A 20,000-nucleotide genomic window follows, 5' to 3' on the forward strand; every position below is an offset into this window, starting at 1 on the left:
CTATTAACAATATCTTTCAGGACCCTTTCCTCTGTTTTATGAGCTGTGGAAAAGAAGTTCCTGTAAAATAGTCTAATAAGGGGTATAGGTGTTGTGTTAGTTGTCTCTTCAGAGGTTGCATGGCGTTTCACTTTCCTTCTTATGATGTCTTCGACGAAACCATTGGAGAAGCTGTTGTTGACTAGGACCTGCCTTACCCTACAGAGTTCTTCGTCGACTTGCTTCCATTCTGAGCTGTGGCTTAGAGCACGGTCGACATATGCGTTAACAACACTCCTCTTGTACCTGTCTGGGCAGTCGCTGTTGGCATTTAGGCACATTCCTATGTTCGTTTCCTTAGTGTAGACTGCAGTGTGGAAACCTCCGTTCGTTTCCTTAGTGTAGACTGCAGTGTGGAAACCTCCGCTCTTTTCCATGACTGTTACATCTAGAAAGGGCAGCTTCCCATCCTTTTCCATCTCGTAAGTGAAACGCAGCACGGAACTCTGCTCAAATGCCTCCTTCAGCTCCTGCAGATGTCTGACATCAGGTACCTGTGTAAAAATGTCGTCAACATACCTGCAGTATATGGCCGGTTTCAAGTTCATGTCGACTAAGACTTTTTGCTCGATGGTACCCATGTAGAAGTTTGCAAACAGGACACCTAGGGGAGAACCCATGGCGACCCCATCTACTTGCTTATACATGTGCCCATCCGGGCTCAAGAAGGGTGCCTCTTTAGTACAAGCTTGGAGTAGTTTCCTTAGAATATTTTCGGGTATGTCAAGATGTCTTGTATGTCTTGACATACCCGAAAAGTTTTACGAAACGCGCTCGTGTCGCGTCAGACTAGAAATAAAAATGAATTTTGGAGAATTGATTTTTGAATTACCTCCAACAGTGAAAAGAAATGTACGAAAGATTGAGAAAATTCGTGTTAGAATTATTAATCTTACTTTTTCGGTCATATTTAATAATATATGTCTACAGGAAAGACTGCTACCAAAATATATATATATTATATATATATATATATATATATATATATATATATATATATATATATATATATATATATATATATAAAACGCTTTACTGTAATGCCAATCCTGACCTCAAAAGCTTCATTGAAGGTTGTAACAGAACCCATGTGCACCACACCAGAAACAAATACCGTTTTGATATTCCAAGAGTACGACTTAATCAAACTAGAAATGCTCTACAAATCAAGGGACCCAGAATGTGGAATGACCTTCCCAACCATGTTAAAGACTGTACCTCTCTCAACCAGTTTAAGATAAAAACTTAGCACTACCTACTAAATTCCCTGTAACCTACCTTACCCCTATATTGTCAACCCATGTCTGTTACTTTTAAACAATGCTGTTTGTCGACCTAATTGTATTTTTGCTGTTTTTCTGCCATGTTCCCCCCTTTTTTATTTTTATTTTTTCTCAACACATTTTATACTTTAATCTCAATTAGTATTAAGTTTTAGTCTTTAATGTTTTTCCTGCCCGAAACGCTTTGGGTAATAGTGGCTTTATCTGTAAAGCTGCCGCCCAGTAGGGTGGGTGTGCAGCAAGACATATAACTGTGTGACTCACCATAGATGTAAAGTGCCTTGTATAGTGACTGTTGTGAGCCTCTTGTAATGTCACTTGTGACACCTCTTTGTGTCACTTGTGACACAAAGATTATTGATGTGTGTATTTGTGTGGGTGATTAGATATGTATGTGCATATATATGTATATACGTATATATATATATATTTATATATATATATATATATATATATATATATATATATATATATATATATATATATATATATATATATATATATATATATATATATATATATGTACATGTATGTATGAGGGTGTGTACATGTGTATACAACATTGATAATTTTGTAACTAGCGTCAAACATTGTTATTTGCTTAGCTAAACGAACTAGAGGGTTCAGTTCCTGAACCGATTATGTGCCTCTGTAATCCTTTACACCACCGCCCACGGGATGGGTATGGGGAGCATAATAAAGAAAGAAATTGAAAGGCATTGTATGTACTAGCTCTATCTATAAATCTATCAATTTTTGTATCACCTCTTGTATGTATGTACTTTACTTGAATAAACATTTGATTTGATTTGATAAGGATACAAATATATCTGGCAATACGGTGTTGATGTCAGTAAAAAGATAAAGAGTGTAAATTATGTAGTATGCCGCACGCCCACACCTTAGAACATTATGTATTAGTGTCAACTTATTGATGGCTATAGAAATAAGGAAATTAGTGTACCACATAAAATTGTTTGGATGTGTGATAATGGTATAATAGTATACTTAGGAGCTACAAGAATTTTGTCCCAATGAGTGTAACACTTATATGCTATGCTTACTATAGTAACCTGCAATGTTAAATGGGATTCTTGTGCTGTTATTTGTCTATTTGTACTCACTGAATTTGTGCGCCCCTTGAGGGACTTGAAGTAGAGGGGAGTAGAAATAGCCTAAGCTACTCTATTCCTTTGAGATGTATTTCTTGTCTCAATAAACATACTTGAACATTTTCAACTACAATACTGTATTTACAGCCCTGTACTGTAATTTGTTTTGAGCCTATACTCAAGACCATTCATTTCTGAACATTTTCATATAAAAATCCATTCTACCCATATAAACTAGTAATCAAAAATCGAGTTTAAATGATATACGTTTCGCTGAGAGAGCAGCTGACGAGGGATTCTCTTTTGATGGGAAAATAGGCCCCACTTTCTCATATGTTAAACTGCCAATTTATAACGATCTCTATATACTGATACCACCAACTTTGATAAAAAACATAATAAATAGTTCAAAAACATTTTGATCTTTGCTAAACAATCATGTCACATTGTAATTACCTAAGTGTAGTTACAGGATGAGAGCTACACTAGTGGTGTCCCATCTTCTCAGCACTCTTTGTCAAACAATGTTTTGAAATTACTGACAGTTATGGCCTCCACCACTTTCTTACCTAACTTGTTCCAACAATCTACCACTCTGTTTGCTAACATGATTTTTTTTTTCTTTGGCAACTTAGCTTAAATCTATGACCTCTTGTTCTTGAAGTTCCAGGTCTCAGGAATTCATCCCTATCTATTTTATCGAGTCCCATTACTATTTTGTATGATCATATTGCCTCCTTTTCTTCTATCTTCTAGTTTTGGCATATTTAATGCCTTGAACCTCTCCTCGTAGCTCTTGTCCTTCAGTTTTGGGAGCCATTTAGTTGCATGTCTTTTCACCTTTTCCAGTTTGTTGATGTGTTTCTTAAGATATGGACACCATACAACCACTGCATATTCCAACTTTGGTCTAACAAAAGTCGTGAACAAATTCTTTAGTATTTCGTCATCCATGATTTTAAAAGCAATTCTGAAGGTAGAAAGTATTGTCGGAAAATCCGACACCATTTAATATATCATACAGACAGATAATAATTGCTGCTGTATTACCAACAAGTTAACCCATAGAAAACGTAACTTGTAGTGGAATTACCGTCTATAGAAAACGGGATATCATCACCACATACCATTATAAATTCACCAGCTATTCTGCTGGGAATTATTCTTAAATACATTAGTTTTTGGACTTTACCATCATAAAAACATCTCATATAAATTAACTTAATTATCAATATTAAAGTAGAGTAAATGTGACCCTTCTATCACTTTCTGTCATCTGGACAATGTAAGCCAGGCGTCAGTGAGGAAGGAGGGGCAGCCATTGTTGTTGTCACCTCCGAGACGCGTGGAGCAAATTCGGCTCCTATTATATCTGGACAATGTCGGCCAGTAGCGTCAGTAGTATGGAGTGTTAGACATTGCCATTGTTTATACTAGACCAGAGGCTCACGGGAGCAAATACGGCTCCTGTTAATTTTACTTGGACGTAGTGTTATGGAAACCAAAGGTGTACCATTATCAACACGCTGTCAACAAATCAAGTTAAGTGTTCTTCCGAAACCTATGTATCTTTCATTTATGGCCATTAATGTCATTATATTGGGTGACCTGGTTAGAGCACGTGGTAGCCTCAAACTAAAGGTAATTAAGCCAGGTCTTTAAGGTTCCATGTACAGTGTTCTCTGATATACCTGTCATATATAGGATTCTGGCTTTACAGCTAGCGCCCTTTTAACAGGTCAAGACGAGGAAGCAAGGCTTTGTGCATCAGTTACCAGGGTGATGGAAGCTACCTCAAAGAGGGAAAATGTGGTCTCTACATCCTGGTTATACCTAGTGGATTAAGGTCAGCTGTACTATAAGATAAGGAACCTCTTCAATGTACGTAGTCTATTACTGTAGTTAGATTGGCTGCATATATATAAATTAATATAAACCCCCCTAATGTGTAGAGGATCGATTTGTGAGATTATGAGATTATTGCAGAAATACAGTCCACTTATCATTATACAAATTGCTATCGAAGTATATAAATTAACGTAAATATAAATTCTATATAAATTCATATAAATTAAATAAATATAAATCTCACAGGTCGGTTCCCACAAGTATAGCAAAGGCTCCTTACACGACGTTCTCTATAAATACTTAATGCATATAATATAGGTGATATGATATCACCTGAGGTGATATCATATCACCTCAGGTGATACGTTTTCTGTCTAGAACCGCCCCTAGATCTCTTTATCAGAATTCTTTAATGATTTCTCACATAATTTATACGTTATGTGGGGATCTATGTTCTATTGTACATTCCATAACAAGCATTTATTCACATTAAATTTCATTTTCCAAGTAAGTAAGTAATCAAAATAAGGCACCAAGCCAGGAAGGCTTTGTAGTACCATCAAATGTGCAGGATATTCATAGGGAGCTAAATATCACCAAGGATACCAAAACAAAAACAAAAGCCCATAAGGTTAACGATATCAAAGGTATCCGATTCACCAAGAATTCGATCGAGGGACAAGTGACAGCGAGGGACAGTAAGGAAGCAAGACATATGCACGTCCTGGAAGTCAGAACATTCAACAAAGGTATGCACGACTGTAAGAGGGATAATGCAGTTTGGACAATAAAGAACAAGGCGGTGCTCCATTAAGTGCCCATGTGTTAAACGTGTATAGTCATTGCGTAACCTCGCCAGAGCCCTTTTTCCACTGCCGGGTTACAGTGGTAGGAGGAAGGCCATGGGGACACACTACCCTTAAGAGAACAGAGTATGTTACCAGTAACAGAATACCAATGACCCTGCCAACGAGCAAGGATCGAGGAATGAACAACTGGGTAGAAGTCAAAGTAAGGAATACCTTTACAGGAGATGGGAAAAGTGCAGATAGCCTCCTTAGCGGCAGCATCTGCATGCTCATTTAAGCACACACACCAATATGGCTGGGAACCCAGCAAAACTCCACTGTCTTAAATGTACTGGAGATGTGAAACAGCCAGTGTTGAATTTCAACTACCACACGAAGAACTGAATTAAAGGACTCCAGAGCCATGAGGGTACTGCGAGAGTCAACTACTGTACAACAACAAAGGAGGCTTGACAGCGAGAAAGCACTTGACGAAGAGCATTCAAAATAGCATAAAGATCTTCCATGAAGATGCTAGTCTCCAGAGGCAGGCGACACATATGGGTGTGGTCAGAAAAAACAATGGAGTAGCCGACACTCCCTGCAGACTAAATCCATCAGTGAAGACGGAAATGGAACGGGTGTGCGATGAAAAGGGTTCATGGAAAAGGCGTTTCAGAACTGTTGGAGAGGTAAAAGCTTTAATCACGTGGGTCAAGGTTTTACAAAACTTAGGAAGGGGGACCCTCCACAGGAGCGAGGGGATATATTGGTAACATGAACTGAAAGAGCATTTTGTAAGTGGGATAACCGTACAGAATGAGGTACGTGGTGAAGGGGGAACAGGAACCACAGGAGGGGTAAAGTTCAAGGCACGACATAAATGAGAATGAGGGTGTTGTAAGAGCTGTGCAAGGTAGCGAAGACAGTAGCGATCATGGTGATCCTGAAGAGACAGGACGCTAATTTAAACATACAGGCTTACAGTAGGAGTGGAACAAAACGCATGAGCTGAGACGTAACCCAGTATGGCACAGAGTCAAGACGGCGAAGAGTAGGAGGAGAAGCAGACGAGTAAGCAGGGGCAACCATATTCGAGTTTAGACAGTACGAGAGAGGAGTGTAACGAGAGGAGCGTGCGCCTATCAGCTCCCCAAGAGGTATGAGATCATAAGTAAGTTAGAGCATTTAACTCAGAGGTAAGAGATATAGGGTGACCAAGACAAATGAGTGTCAAAGATTAGCCCCAAAAGCTTAGCAGAATCTTTGAACAAAAGGGGGATGATCATAAAGCAACAGAGGGGAACGAAGAACGACCTGCTTCTGAGTAAAAGTCATAACACAAGTTTTAGTTGTAGAGAAATTGAAGCTTGAAACCACCGAAATTGATCGGTGGCCCAAGACGACATGGCATCAAACATAAGTTGAAGCCGCCGTTGAAGGAAAGGGGACTCAACATCTTAACAGCACAGGGTAAGATTGTCGACATAGAGAACCGAGAAAATCCCAAAAGCAAGGGAGGAAAGAAGACCATAGAGGGCAACCCAGGAAAAAAGTAGTGCTCAGAACACTACCTTGGGGTATACCTTTATATTGCCAAAAATAGGCATTGAGAGTGGTACTAAGCCTCACCCTAAAGGAACGACTAGATAGGAAGCTTTGTAGGAAGAGAGGGAGGTTATCATGAAGGCCAAATGAACGAAGTTGGGACATATTACGTTATTTCCAGGTAGTGTCATGAGCCTTTTCTAGGTCAAAGAGGACGGCAACAACAGAGGTCTTCGCAACAAAAGCAGTACAAATATAGACCTCCAAGTTCACCTAGACATCATCATGCTGCGGCACTTACAAAAGTCAAATTGAGAAGGGGAGAGTCAGTGATAGTGTTCCAAGAACCACATCAGACGGATACTGACCATACGTTCAAAGAGTTTGCAGATGCAACTCCTGAGGGCAATGGGGCAGAAGTCCTTAGGGAATGTCCCTAGAGACCCTGGTTTCCAAATAGGAAGAACAACCACATCGAGCCAGTCCTCAGGGACTGATGACGACTCCCAGATACGGTTATACGGATTCAATAAATACTGTGACACGCATGGAGGGAGATGGCGAAGCATCACATAATGAATGTCATCTGAGCCCACTGCCGTAGAATCGCAGAGGGCAAGGGCAGACTGAAGTTCGGAGAGAGAGAAGGGATTGTTATAGGGAAGTCGGAGACGAGTTCTAAACTCTAAGGGATGAGATTCAAGAATGGGTTTACAAATAATGAAAGAATGAGGAAGATGAGAACTGGAGCTAAAGTCGAAAAGTGGGAACCCAGTTTGGTCGTGATCGTCACTGGATCCACCACAAAGTACCACGGAGGTGAAGGACTGGCGAGACATCTAGAACAAACGTACCCATTATCTTGCAGGTTTTCTTCCAGAGCTATGGCAGAGGAGTATCAGAGGTAATGGTGGAGATACTGAATAAGACTTCCAACTCTCATGTTTAGCTGTAAGGATGGTCCTACAAGCCACCACACTTACCTTCCGAAACACTAATAAAAGAATCGGCCATCTACTGGCATCGGTGTTTCTTCCAGGTTGTATGCTTACAGCAGACAGCCAAGCGAGCAGCCTACATTCCACCAGGGAACGCACTTGCGCCTGCCCCGGGAGGTAGAGCGAGGAATAGAGTGGAGGGCAGCATCGAATATGTGTCATGAAAAAGGAGGAGGGATCAAGGGAAGGAAAGAGCAGAGAGGTCGGAAAGAGTAGCATAGAGAGTAAATAGTTTCCAGGGGCCAGATTCACGAAGGTACTTACGAAGGTTTTTCTTCTTGGCTACGAATGTTTTCCTTCTTAGCGCCTTCGTGGCGGATACGTCGGTATTCAGGTAGCTACACTAAGTCGAAAAACCTTCGTAAGTTTGGTCCGGGATCTAAGTCTCCGTGGTGTAGTGGTAAGACACTCGCCTGGCGTTCCGCGAGCACTATGTCATGGGTTCGTATCCTGGCCGGGGAGGATTTACTGGGCGCAATTCCTTAACTGTAGCCTCTGTTTAACGCAACAGTAAAATGTGTACTTGGATGAAAAAACGATTCTTCGCGGCAGGGGATCGTATTCCAGGGACCTGCCCGAAACGCTACGTGTACTAGTGGCTGTACAAGAATGTAACAACTCTTGTATATATCTCAAAAAAAAAAAAAAAAAAAAGGTGTGGTTTCGACCACTCGTAGCTTTATGTAAACTGGATATAACTCAATTTTTCTCTACTACATAACACTGGGATAGATTTTAAGATTTTGGAACATAAACAAAAGATTATAAAAATTGAATCTCGTGAAGAGGAGTCCTTGACTATATGGACTATTAAAAAAAAGAAAAGAGGAAAGTAGGGAGTCCAAGACCTCTTCCTGTTACACAACTTGGGTGTGGAACAAGTAATTATCAAAAGAAGGCACCATGCCGGGAAGGCTATGTAGCAGTAAGGCAGTGAGGTGAGGCAGCTACTTATTTGAGAAATGCTTATTTTATTTACCTTATAAACTGAGCCAACTTATTTTATTTGAGGAATACTCAGCTGATTCCTCTACATTTAGCATGGAACAAATTTGTGTCCACGACCTCTTCCTGTTACACAATTTGGCTGTGTGTAACCAAACTAGAAGTGCTCTACAAATCAAGGGACCCAGAATGTGGAATGACCTTTCGAATCATGTCAAAGGCTGTACCTCTCTCAACCAGTTTAAAGAGTAAAACCAAGTACTACCTAATTAACTCCATGTAACCTAACTTACCCCCTAAATGTCAACCCATGTCTTGCTATTTTTTAAACAATGCTGTTCGCCAACGTGTACAATTGCTGATTTCTGCTATGTTACCCCCTTTTTTTATTTTTTATTCCTTCTTTCAACACAATTTATACCTAATCCCAATTACTATTAAGTTTTAGTCAAAGTGTTTTTTCCCCCACACCTTGCCCGAAATGCTGAGTATTAGTGGCTTTAGGTATTGTATGTACTAGCTCTGTCTATAAATCAACAAATTGAGAAGGGGAGACCTACCTTACCCCTCTATTGTCAACCAATGTCTTTTTTTTTTAAATGACGCTGTTTGTCGACCGAATTGTATTTGTGCTGCTTTTTCAGCCATGTTCCCCCCTTTTTATCTTTTTTTTTATTTGTTCTCAACTCATTTTATTCTTTATGCTCAATTAGTATTAAGCTTTAGTCATTTAAGTTTTTCATGCCCGAAATGCTTTGCGTAATAGTGGCTTTAGGCATTGTATGTACTAGCCCTATCTATAAATCCATCACTCTTTGTAAAATCTCTTGTATGTATGTACCTTACCTAAATAAACATTTGATTTGATTTGAACATTTGATTTGAAATCCAACATTATGTTTGTAAATCAACTGTATGTACTTTTCCTGAATAAAATTTATTTATTATTATTTATTTATTAATCAGTAAGTATTAAAAGAAGGCACCAAGCTGGGAAGGCTATGTAGCACCATTGTGTGTAACAATAAACCAATTTTTTTTTTAACAAATAATGCACCTGTATGGTAAAACAAATCCTGTCAGCTGTAAAAATATTGATGTAGTTATTTAAATAAAAAAATATAATCTTGAGGTTATCTTGAGATGATTTCGGGGCTTTAGTGTCCCCGCGGCCCGGTCCTCGACCAGGCCTCCACCCCCAGGAAGTAGCCCGTGACAGCTGGCTAACACCCAGGTACCTATTTACTGCTAGGTAACAGGGGCATAGGGGTGAAAGAAACTTTGCCCATTTGTTTCTGCCTCGTGCGGGAATCGAACCCGCGCCACAGAATTAATGAAAGAAATATTACTGGTTTATTTTTATCCTATCTTTTTGTACTGTACAGTATATCCAAGGAAGTGAAAAATTGAGACATAATGCACAATTTAATGAATGATTAGCATGGATTAGCAGTTCAAAAGAAATATGACTATTACATATCAACATGAAATCTTAATGATCCATGGTTAACATGATTTAATAAGGATAATACAGTATTTGTAATAATACAAATTATAATTTAAAATCTTTATTACTGATTTTTTTGTATTAAGAAGATTAGGTATACACAGCAATATGCTGCTACCCTATTCTATATGGAATATTACGCAGTGTAGATAAAAAACTAGCTATAAGTTTATCTAATACTCCCATCTCACAGGATGGTTAGACACACATGGATCAATTTAGAAAATACAAGCCTCAATACAAAAAAAAAATCAACTCTGACTAAACAACTCTTCGCGATTTTCACAAGAGGTAAGCATTGAATCATGGAAACATTATATTATAATTACTCTTACCAGTTTCTACAATACTTCTCTCAAACAATGTATTTTTTAACATGTTTAGGTATACACAGCAATGTGCTGCTTCCCTATTCTGTATGAAGGATCACACAGTATAGATCAGAAACCAGCTACAAGCTCATCCAACATCCTCACCTCACAGGATGGCCAGTCATACATGGAATCAGGAGGGAACAAAATACTTAATGCTGATCTATTAGGCTCCACTGGCAAAATCTGGGTGCAGCACAAGAATATCTTCCAATATTCCTGAGTGTATGAAGTAATTACAGAGCTCAAAGTACCTCATACCATTTGGTATGAAGTCACTGATAACAGGGCAATCACAGATATAGTGTTGAAGAGTATGTTCTCTCAAGTAGGACTGAAAACAAATGTTTTTTCCACAAAGAGGGTTATAAACCCATGGAACCGCCTACCCGCTGAAGCCGTAAATGCCAAATTCCAGCTAAAAAATATCATTAAGACAATTGGTGGGCCCTTTAACAAGTCGCCGGCTTTCTGTCTTCGTCGAGGCCACTAGATAGTTAGTGGCCCTTGGGTAAATTCAGTAAATATACACAATAATTGTCAGCGCATCTTCCGAGCAACAAGGACAGCTACACAGTATCTCTTAGAATTACGTAGGTAAACAACAAATGTAACATATTTGTTTACTACAATGTCGGTGCTGGCTGTAGAAGCTGAAAAAACATAGTTTTACTTCGAAATATACAAATTTTATAAGAAAATTTGACGTAAATAGAAGGCATTAGAGCTCCGATAAGCCAGCGCTAAATCTTCAATATGAAGAATGTTGCTGCTCTCTGATTTCTCTCTGATTGACCAAACGAAACACAGTAGTGACCTCTATCGGCACGCAGGTGAACCAACAAATATCTTCCTAAGTGGATCTACGTGAATTGCACCTAAGCATCTTCTTAGGGCATACTTAGGAACCTTCGTAGCAAACCTACTTACGAAGAAATACATGGAGCTTTGTGAATCTAGGTCCAGTCTGTCTTGGCAAACTGCCACCTAGGAAAGGAGAAGGGAGGGTGAAAAGAGAATAAGGTGATAAGGATGGGGAAACGGTCACTGTTATTGGGGTCAACAAGAATGCCCCAAATGAAATCTAAGTAAAGAGAAGATGAGCAGAGAAAAAGATGAAGACAGGAGTGGGTGTGTGTGTGGGAGTTCACATGAGTGGGTTCACTAGAATTCAGAAGAGACAGAGAAGAGAGGACAAATGGTTTGAGAAGGTAGCCCAGAGTGTTTGTTAGAGCATCACCCCAGAGGGTATACTGACAATCATGAAATCACCCAACAAGAGCACAGGCTCCGATAATAAGTCCAACAGGTGTTTTTTTTTTTCATCCACTTTTCCATCCCCCTCTAACATCAATTTTCGTCTTACGGCGGTAATCTTTTTGTTCGCAATAGAATTCTCTACAGGGATATATACATATTAAGTCCAAAAGCTTGGCGTGGCACCCCGCACTAAACACACAAATTGGCCGAGGGTTACCAGTGAGCGTGCAACACCACTAAAATGTGTCTACTCTGTGGGATTCACACCTCAATTCTTGCCCTACATCATTCAATATGGCATCAATTTGTTCACAATAGAATTCCCTACAGGGGTATATGCATATAAAGTCCAAAATCCAAGCGCCCCCCTCCCAACCCCTTGCAGCAAAGCTGCAAGTCAGCCAAGCATTAGCCGTGAGCTAGCAAGCATTTGCACACCTGCTGCACCTGCACACAATGTGTATAATCTTTTTAGTTTGATAATGTAAATTTTTTGTTAAGCTTTTCATTTTGGTATCAATTTATTTGCAAATTATTCTCTACAGGGATATATACATATGAAATCCAAAAGCCCGGTGTGCCACCCGCACTAAACTCACAAATTGGCCGAGGGTTATCTGTGAGCTCGCACAACCACCAAAATGTGTCTACTCTTTGTGGGATTCTCATCTTAATTCTCGTCTTGTCTTTCAACATGGTATCAATTTGTTCACAATAGAATTTCCTACTGGGGTATATTCATATGAAGTACAAAATCCCAGCCCCTCCCCCCCACTTCTGCAGCAGAGCTGAAAGTCAGCCAATTGTTAGCGGTGAGCGAGTACGCATTTGCACATCCACTACACCTGCACACAAATGCGTATAATATTTTTAGTTTGATAACGTCAATTTTCTTGTTAGGCAGTTCATTTTGGTATCAATTTGTTCGCAATAGAATGATCTACAGGGAAAAAAAAGGTTGTACTTACCACCCAACGTTTGCAGACATTGAGCATCAGGCTGAACCACTCCACCTGCTCAAGGAAACTGTTGCTCAACAAATGTTTTATAGGTGGAGTGGATGGTGGGTAAGCATTACTGCTTACCCAGTATTTCTTCTTGCAATGTTACAAGCCAGAGCATTGTGCAGCACAGTGCCACATCACACAACTTGTACTTACATTTGGTGTCCTTCCTTTCTTTTACCATTTCTGAAGCAAACATGACACTTCAGCCCTTTCTGGATGCGAAATAAGGAATGGTTCAATTAGCTCATCATATTTTCTGGTTTATCAACAATATGAGGGTTTCTCCTAGAAGTAGTACCAGAAGGAATAAAGTGAGTCAACGCAAATAATGTGAGAATAATGTGAAGATGGATGAAGACTCCCATCTTCTGAGTCAGATGATGAATTGTCATGTTGAGGTAAAGATGGGAATAGTGACCGCCTCACACCTGATGGTCCGGGTGTAATAAATAACTAAAAATCCCAGATGAGTGATTGGTATTGGTATAGTCAAACCTGGTGTTCCAGTAAAACTGTCCACAAATGTTTTAGTGTTGTCAATTGACCAGGCTTCACCAGAATGTTTGTGTTCTTCATCTTCAAAATCAGAAAAATTGCCAACTATAACCTGTATTTTTGTTGGGGTTAGTTTCACAGCCCTGAATTTTTGGCGAACCTTGATGCCACATGGCCCCTCTAACAGAAAATTCCTAGAGACAGACACAAAGCGGTGAAAACTATGTTATCAGAAGGTGGAGTTCATGGAAGTTGGCCTAAAATCCATGAATATTCCATTGAAGAATAGACATTTGTCAAAAGTAGAGAGAACAGAAACAGAGAACAAGGAAGAAACAAAGAAAAAGAAGAACACAGTACACTAAGTAAGATCAGGATCAGTGAAATCGGGGTTAGAGGGTATAGGTAAATCTAGTAAGGATGATGGAGTCGAGGGAGCGAGAGGACGAACCAGAGGCAGACATGGTCCGGAGGCATTGAAGGTGCGGTCAAGGGAAACACAGGGAGGGGGAGGGGGCAGAGACAGGGAAGCGCACCTCGTCAAGGGCAGCAACCGAGAGAATCAAGACACAAGGGAACCTCCATAGCCTAGACGGAGCACGTGCACCAAAATAGGAAGGGGGATGCAGGGACAGAGTCGGAGTCAGAGGGTGGGTAAGAAAAGTAAGTAATTATCAAAAAGAAGGCACCAAACCGGGAAGGTTATGTAGCACCATCAAATGTGCGGGATAATCAGAGGGCGCTAAATATCACCAAGGATGCCAATTCGAGAACAGAAACGCATAAGGCGAACGATATCAAAAGTATCAGTCACCGAGAATACTATCGAGAGACAAGCGACCGCGGGGGACAGTCGGAAAACAAGACACACGCTCGTCCCGTTAGTCAGGACATTCAATATGCACGACTGTAAGAGGAACAATGCAATTAGGACAATAAGGAGCAGGGCGGCGCTCCATCAAGTGACCATGAGTGAAGCGAGTATGGCCAATACGCAACCTCGCCAGAGCCGTTTCCCATCGCTGGTTACGGTGGCAGGAGGACGGCCACGAGGACACACAACCTTTAAGAGAACGTAGTTTGTTACCAGGGGTGGGTAAAAAAGCGATGCCTTCTTACCTGCCGGGGAGGAAGAAAGAGAGGGGCCAGACTTACGTTTCTGACTGAGACAGGTGTGCCAGCAACAGTGTACTGACGACAGCCTCCATAGTCTCAATCGGAGAAAGAAAATGGGAGCGATCAATAGATATGAAGATTGTTGGGAGGAGCATGGACAACAGCTTGGACAGAGAGGCAGCATGGAGGGCCAAAAGACAGAGGGGAGGGTTGGGAAAAAGGATCGGGAAGAGAAGGGAAAGAGGACACAGAAGACAAGGCAGACTGGGAAGGAAGGAAACACCAGATGGAGAACCAGAAGGAAGAGCTTCTGGTTCAGAACGTAAAGGAGCAGGTAAGGTGGTGATGGGGATGTCCAGGTCCAAGGCCTGGAAATGGTTGTGAGACCGAGAAAGGAGGGGAGGGTGAGGAGAGGTGGAATGCAACACATAAGCATAAGACATGCCAGTGAAAGAGGGGAGATGGCGTACTTGGCTTCTTGCCTCAGGAAAAGACAAAAGATTGTGGTTTTCAAATTGAGGATGGCTTCCATTATCTTGAGGATATCTTAAGATGATTTCAGGGCTTTAGTGTCCCCGCTGCCTGGTCCTCGACCAGGCCTCCACCCCCAGGAAGTAGCCCGTGACAGTTGACTAATTCCCAGGTACCGATTTGCTGCTAGGTAACAGGGGGCATCAGGGTGAAAGAAACTGCCCATCATTTTTCGCCAGTACCCGGGATCAAACCCGGGACCACAGGATCACGCGTCCAGGAAGCCACCGGCTTCCTCAAATTTCTAGTGCATACATGCATGGGAGAAGGTAGGGTGGGTGTCACCGCACTTGATGCAGTGAGCTTGGGAAGAAGAGCACTTTGTCTTAGGGTGATCCAAGTTCTCCACACAAGTGGCATAGAGACACTGCACTTGTACATTTGAGGGCATCATGCCCAAATTTCCAGCACCTATTGCAGAGTCTAGGAGAGGGAATGTACTCCTGAATGGAGCATCTGGCATCAGCAAGAATTATAGAAGACGGAAGGGATCTACTATCAGAAGTGATCTTCACAACTCGAAGAGGTAGATGACGACGACCACGAGAGGGGTTGAGTGAACGTATTAACCTGGAGGATAGAACAACATTGGGATTCAAGGATATGTTTAATATCCTCGTGGCAGTCTTAAGGTCCCTAACACAGGTCCCTAACACCAGTCGCAATATGGTGCGGGAGAATAACTGTCCCAATGCTCCAATGCTGGAATTAACCAGGCATTTTTGGAGATCTGAAAAGAGGTCTCCCCAATGCTGGACAACGAGGCTAAGCAGGCAGCTGCTTCAGGAGGAGCAACAGCAACGACACGTGTACCAGTATGAGTGGGGTTAAAAGTAACAAAGTTATCCAACGAGTAAACGAGGTGTTTATGGAGGGAAAAATCATCAGAATGTGTAGAATCCACTTGCTTGAGGTCAAAGTACTTTGTCCATGTAGCAGGACCAAACATGGCTTGAAACATTGTAGAACTGAAAGGAATCATGTGGGTGCATCTGCGGATGGAATGGCACTGAGCACCTCCAGAAAGATGGGAGGATGGGGGGAAGGGGGGGTTAAAAGGTGCAGTTGTCATAATGAGAAAAGGAGCTGCACCAAGTGATGAGGTGGTCACCACTGAGGCATTGGGGCTCGACCCTATCACAGAGGTGGGAGGGGAGCAGAGAGGGGATAGTCGGGGGGGGGGGGGGGTTAGGGAAGCAGCTTGGTCTGGGCCCAATGTAGTGGAGGGCTACAGAGCCCGGCCTTCCATCATAGTTTGACTCAGGGACCTGGTCGCCCACCCCACGAGCCTGGGTAAGAGAAGTCAGTTCAATTTCTATACAGCATCAATTCTAAGTCTGGGGCCTGGAGCCAAAGGATACCATCTACCAGGACAGCCAGGGAGGCCGAGTGCTGGCCAGTGCAGGAAGGGGGTGCGTTGCCCCTAGCGGTGCTCCGCCTTTTTCGCAGTATCGATGGCCGTGGATGACGTTCATGTTCACTTTTTTTCTCCCGAGTTCTAGCCGTGGACAGTGCTCGCGTCCAATAAAAAATATATTTGTATAAAATTAATTTTTTATCCGATCAACCTCGGGATAGTTTCAAAGTAACCGCCCTTAGAGTGTGCACAATTTGATACCAAAATGAAAGATGTAACGCGAAACCTGATGTCAGAACACTTGAAAGATTATAAATACGTTTCTGGTCAAAATTTTAAAATATTTGTTAAAATTCTATTTTATTGTGCTATTATTTTGGGACTAGTTTTAAAATGCGCGCCTTTACAGTGCAAACAATTTGATACCAAATGAAAGATGTAACACCAATTTATGTCAAAACACTGGAAAGACATAAATAATTTGTGATGATGAGCGTACAAAATTAAAATAAGTTAAAATTCCAGTTATTGCTCTATTATTATAGGACTAGTTTTAAAATACGCGTCTTTATATTGCAAACAATTTGATACCAAAATGAAAGACGTAACACGAAAAATGATGTCATCAAACTAAACGAGTATACACATTAGGTTGCGGTGTGCCAATTGGTGCTCGTTTACGGGTAACTTTAGGCTTTCCTGCAGGGAATCATGCCGGGCTTTTGTACGTTATATGCATATACACCTGCAGGGAATTTAATTGCGGACATAATGATACCAAAACGAATGACATAGCACGAGAATTAAGGTGAGAAAACTGAAACGAGTAGACACATTTACTGATTTTGTGCGCTCACTGGTAACTTTTGCCGACTTTAGGCTTTGCTGTTGGGAGTCATGCCATGCTTTTGGATATTATATGCATATACACCTATAGGGAATTCTATTGTGAACACAATGATACCAAAACAAATGATGTAGCACAAGAATTAAGGTGAGAAAACTGAAACGAGTATACACATTTCAGTGTCGCCGTATGCTTGCCCGCACCGCCGGGGGCGTGACTTCTAAGTTGGCGGCGCGCAACAGTGTTAACAGGGAAGTCCTACTGCCTTGTCCATTCAAATACACTGGAATTAAGACCCCATTCCCCCTTTTGCCCCAGCCTGGACACTCGACCATCCATTTAAGGCCGCCCCTCCAGCGGGAAGTCCATTGACTCACAAGGCCCCTACGTTTTTGTCCTTTTACCCGTACAACTCCTAAAGAAGGGCAGGAGAAAGGGGGCGAAGGCAACCCTTACTGGTTCCAGGGAGGTGTACGTGAGCCCTCTCACCACAACAAGGAGACACTATGGAGGGGGTCCATTTGCCAAGTGGTACTCCATACACTTATTTTGTCCAGGTGTTCTTGAAGGGCATGACAATCATCTAAGTTTCTTATCTTCCCTATTATTTTAGAATCATCAGCAAATATGTTCATGTAATTCTGCATTCCATCTGGTAGAACATTTATGTAGACGAGTGGAGTACCACAGTACCCTATGGTACTCCACTCATGACATTTCTCCAGTCACAGATACCTTGCCTGACTACTGCCCTCATTTTTCTGTCAGAAAATTTTTAATTCATGTTAGAAGCCTACCTGCCACTCCTCCAATATGTTCCAGTTTCCAGAACAACCTCTTATGTGGAACTGTCAAAAGTCTTTTTTTAGGTCTAGATAGATACATTCAACCCAACCATCTCTTTCCTATAAAATCTCTGTGGCTTGATCATAGAAACTGAGTAAATTTGTTACAAAGGCCTTTCCAGATCTAAAGCCATACTGTCTGTGTTATTATATAGTTTTTCTCCAGGTGTTCTACCCATTTAGTTATAAGACTCTCTCGTTTATTGTCCAGCTCCTCCTTTGTCCATGTATTGCATGGTGGTGAACTATGCATTTATGGTTAAATGCATATAGCATTAAATACATTAAATGTTTATCATCCAGATTGTAGATCTCTAGTGCTATTATGTCGACTTCTCGTGGATTTACAATAATTATTTTGTTTACCTTTAGATGTTCTTTCACCAGCACAGCAATACCACTGCCTTTCCTAATTTTTCTGTCCCATCTCCAAACCGAGTAGCCCCTCGGGAATATGACCCCATTTAAAATATCATCTTCAAGTTTCGTCTCTGTGAGTGCAACAATGTCTGGCGTCTGCAGCTAAATTACTTCACTAACTCCAGTATCTTTGATGTCCAGTATGCAGTATTCAAAGATCCAGTACCTTTGATATCTCAATTTATGTTGGTGTATACAATTTTACGGAACATGTTCCCCCTCTCCTTATTTTTCACTTCCCCCTTTCTCTAGTGATTTTGTCGGTTTGCCCTTTTGTACCATTTTACTGGCTTGCCTACCTCTATCACCTTGTAGAAAAAAAGAATTGATTTTTTCTTCATTCCTGCTCTCATTTTGTTTTGCCTCGAAGGTTCAGTTTTAGCATCTCTCTGTCTTCTTTTGAAAGATCCCATTTTAATGACCAGAATTTTCCTTCCTCATCACTTTGTAATTTCCTAACAATCCTTAGTACTTCTCCCATTTGTTTAGGACCGTTCAGGGTGATCTTCAAGGGTTAATCTTACCTTTTTTTTGTACCTGCCAATTCTCCTGTAGTCGCAGACATTCTCTTTGGTTGTAAGACCTTCCACTTGCCTAACAATTTTATCTACTACTATTGTTTCTTTAGCAGTTCTTTCTGATTTAGATGTTATCTCCTTATCTTTGCAACCGAAAATTAATTGGGATTTACTTCGATCGACTGTGTTTTGCACCAATTACGGGTTTTATGCCAGTTCCTTTCTGACTTCCAGGCAAATGTTTGTTTTACCCTGTTTGCTGCAGTTTTTGGCTTCCTTTACTGGTTTCTTCTATGTTTTTCCTTCTCCTTGATTATTTGTGCATAGTTGAGTTGCATATCCTTCTTGCACTGTTCTATTACCTATGTAACTTCCACCATCTGTGCTGATAAAAGCTGTTTTTTTCCAGTTGGATTTCCTCACCTAACCTATTGTAGACATTTATGTTTAGATTTGCCTTAAGTTCTTCAAAGTTATTTTCAAGAATTTATTCTTATCTTTCATGGCTTTGCATTTAGTTTCCCATTTATTCTTGTCCTCACATAAGTCTTTCACTATCCCTTCAAGATCTGATACTCTGCTACTTAAGTGGTCATTACTTTTTCTCAATTTACTGATTATTTCTATATGATAGTTCACAATAATGTCCAATTTTGTCAACTTTTGTTTAGACTGCTTATATTAATGCTTTCCTCATTGAATCCACCAAAATCTTGCTCTGTTTTGTTTTTCTTCTTGCCGGTGGCCATCAAGATTTTCATTATCTGCACGTTTACACTATGAAACTCTTTCTCATCCATTTATTTCACTTATTGCACATTCGTGTTCTCACTTATTTTTTAAATTCACAACACCTTTATGTTTCTTGGGACACCATTCACGGTCATCAAAACTTTTCCACAATACTTAGGAATTTGAAATAGCCTAGAGCTCCTCTGATGCAGGCATTGACTCAGGGGTGGCTGCCTGTAGTCCTTCACTGTGTGAATGGTTGTGAGTTTATAATAAAATCAATATCTGAACAGTATTTAGATTCTATACAATATGATATCTGGTGCTCAAATTATGAATAAGCACTTTTGTCTACTTCATATTTTGAGAACTTTGGACACAGCTCGGTGAAATCACAGTTTTAAGGTAAATACTGTAATATATAAGAGAAAAC

The 20,000-nt window shown here is 40.8% G+C and overlaps 1 protein-coding gene across 10 annotated transcripts in view; it reads right to left on the reverse strand.

Moving 5' to 3' along the window:
* Window positions 1–20,000, reverse strand: part of LOC123759294 (uncharacterized) — a 309,434-nt gene that overhangs the window by 59,012 nt on the left and 230,422 nt on the right. For 5 of the 10 annotated variants that reach the window (XM_069334993.1, XM_069334997.1, XM_069334994.1 and 2 more), the window contains one exon: window positions 10,114–20,000. This exon is cut by the window's right edge and continues 1,117 nt beyond it. The exons of the other annotated variants lie outside the window; for them this stretch is intronic. The gene's annotated coding sequence lies outside the window, so the exon portion shown is untranslated. Of the gene's footprint in view, window positions 1–10,113 lie in introns of those variants that run through there. 10 annotated transcript variants of the gene reach the window in all.

This window comes from Procambarus clarkii, chromosome 32 (genome assembly GCF_040958095.1).
Source record: "Procambarus clarkii isolate CNS0578487 chromosome 32, FALCON_Pclarkii_2.0, whole genome shotgun sequence".
NCBI classification, from domain to species: domain Eukaryota; kingdom Metazoa; phylum Arthropoda; class Malacostraca; order Decapoda; family Cambaridae; genus Procambarus; species Procambarus clarkii.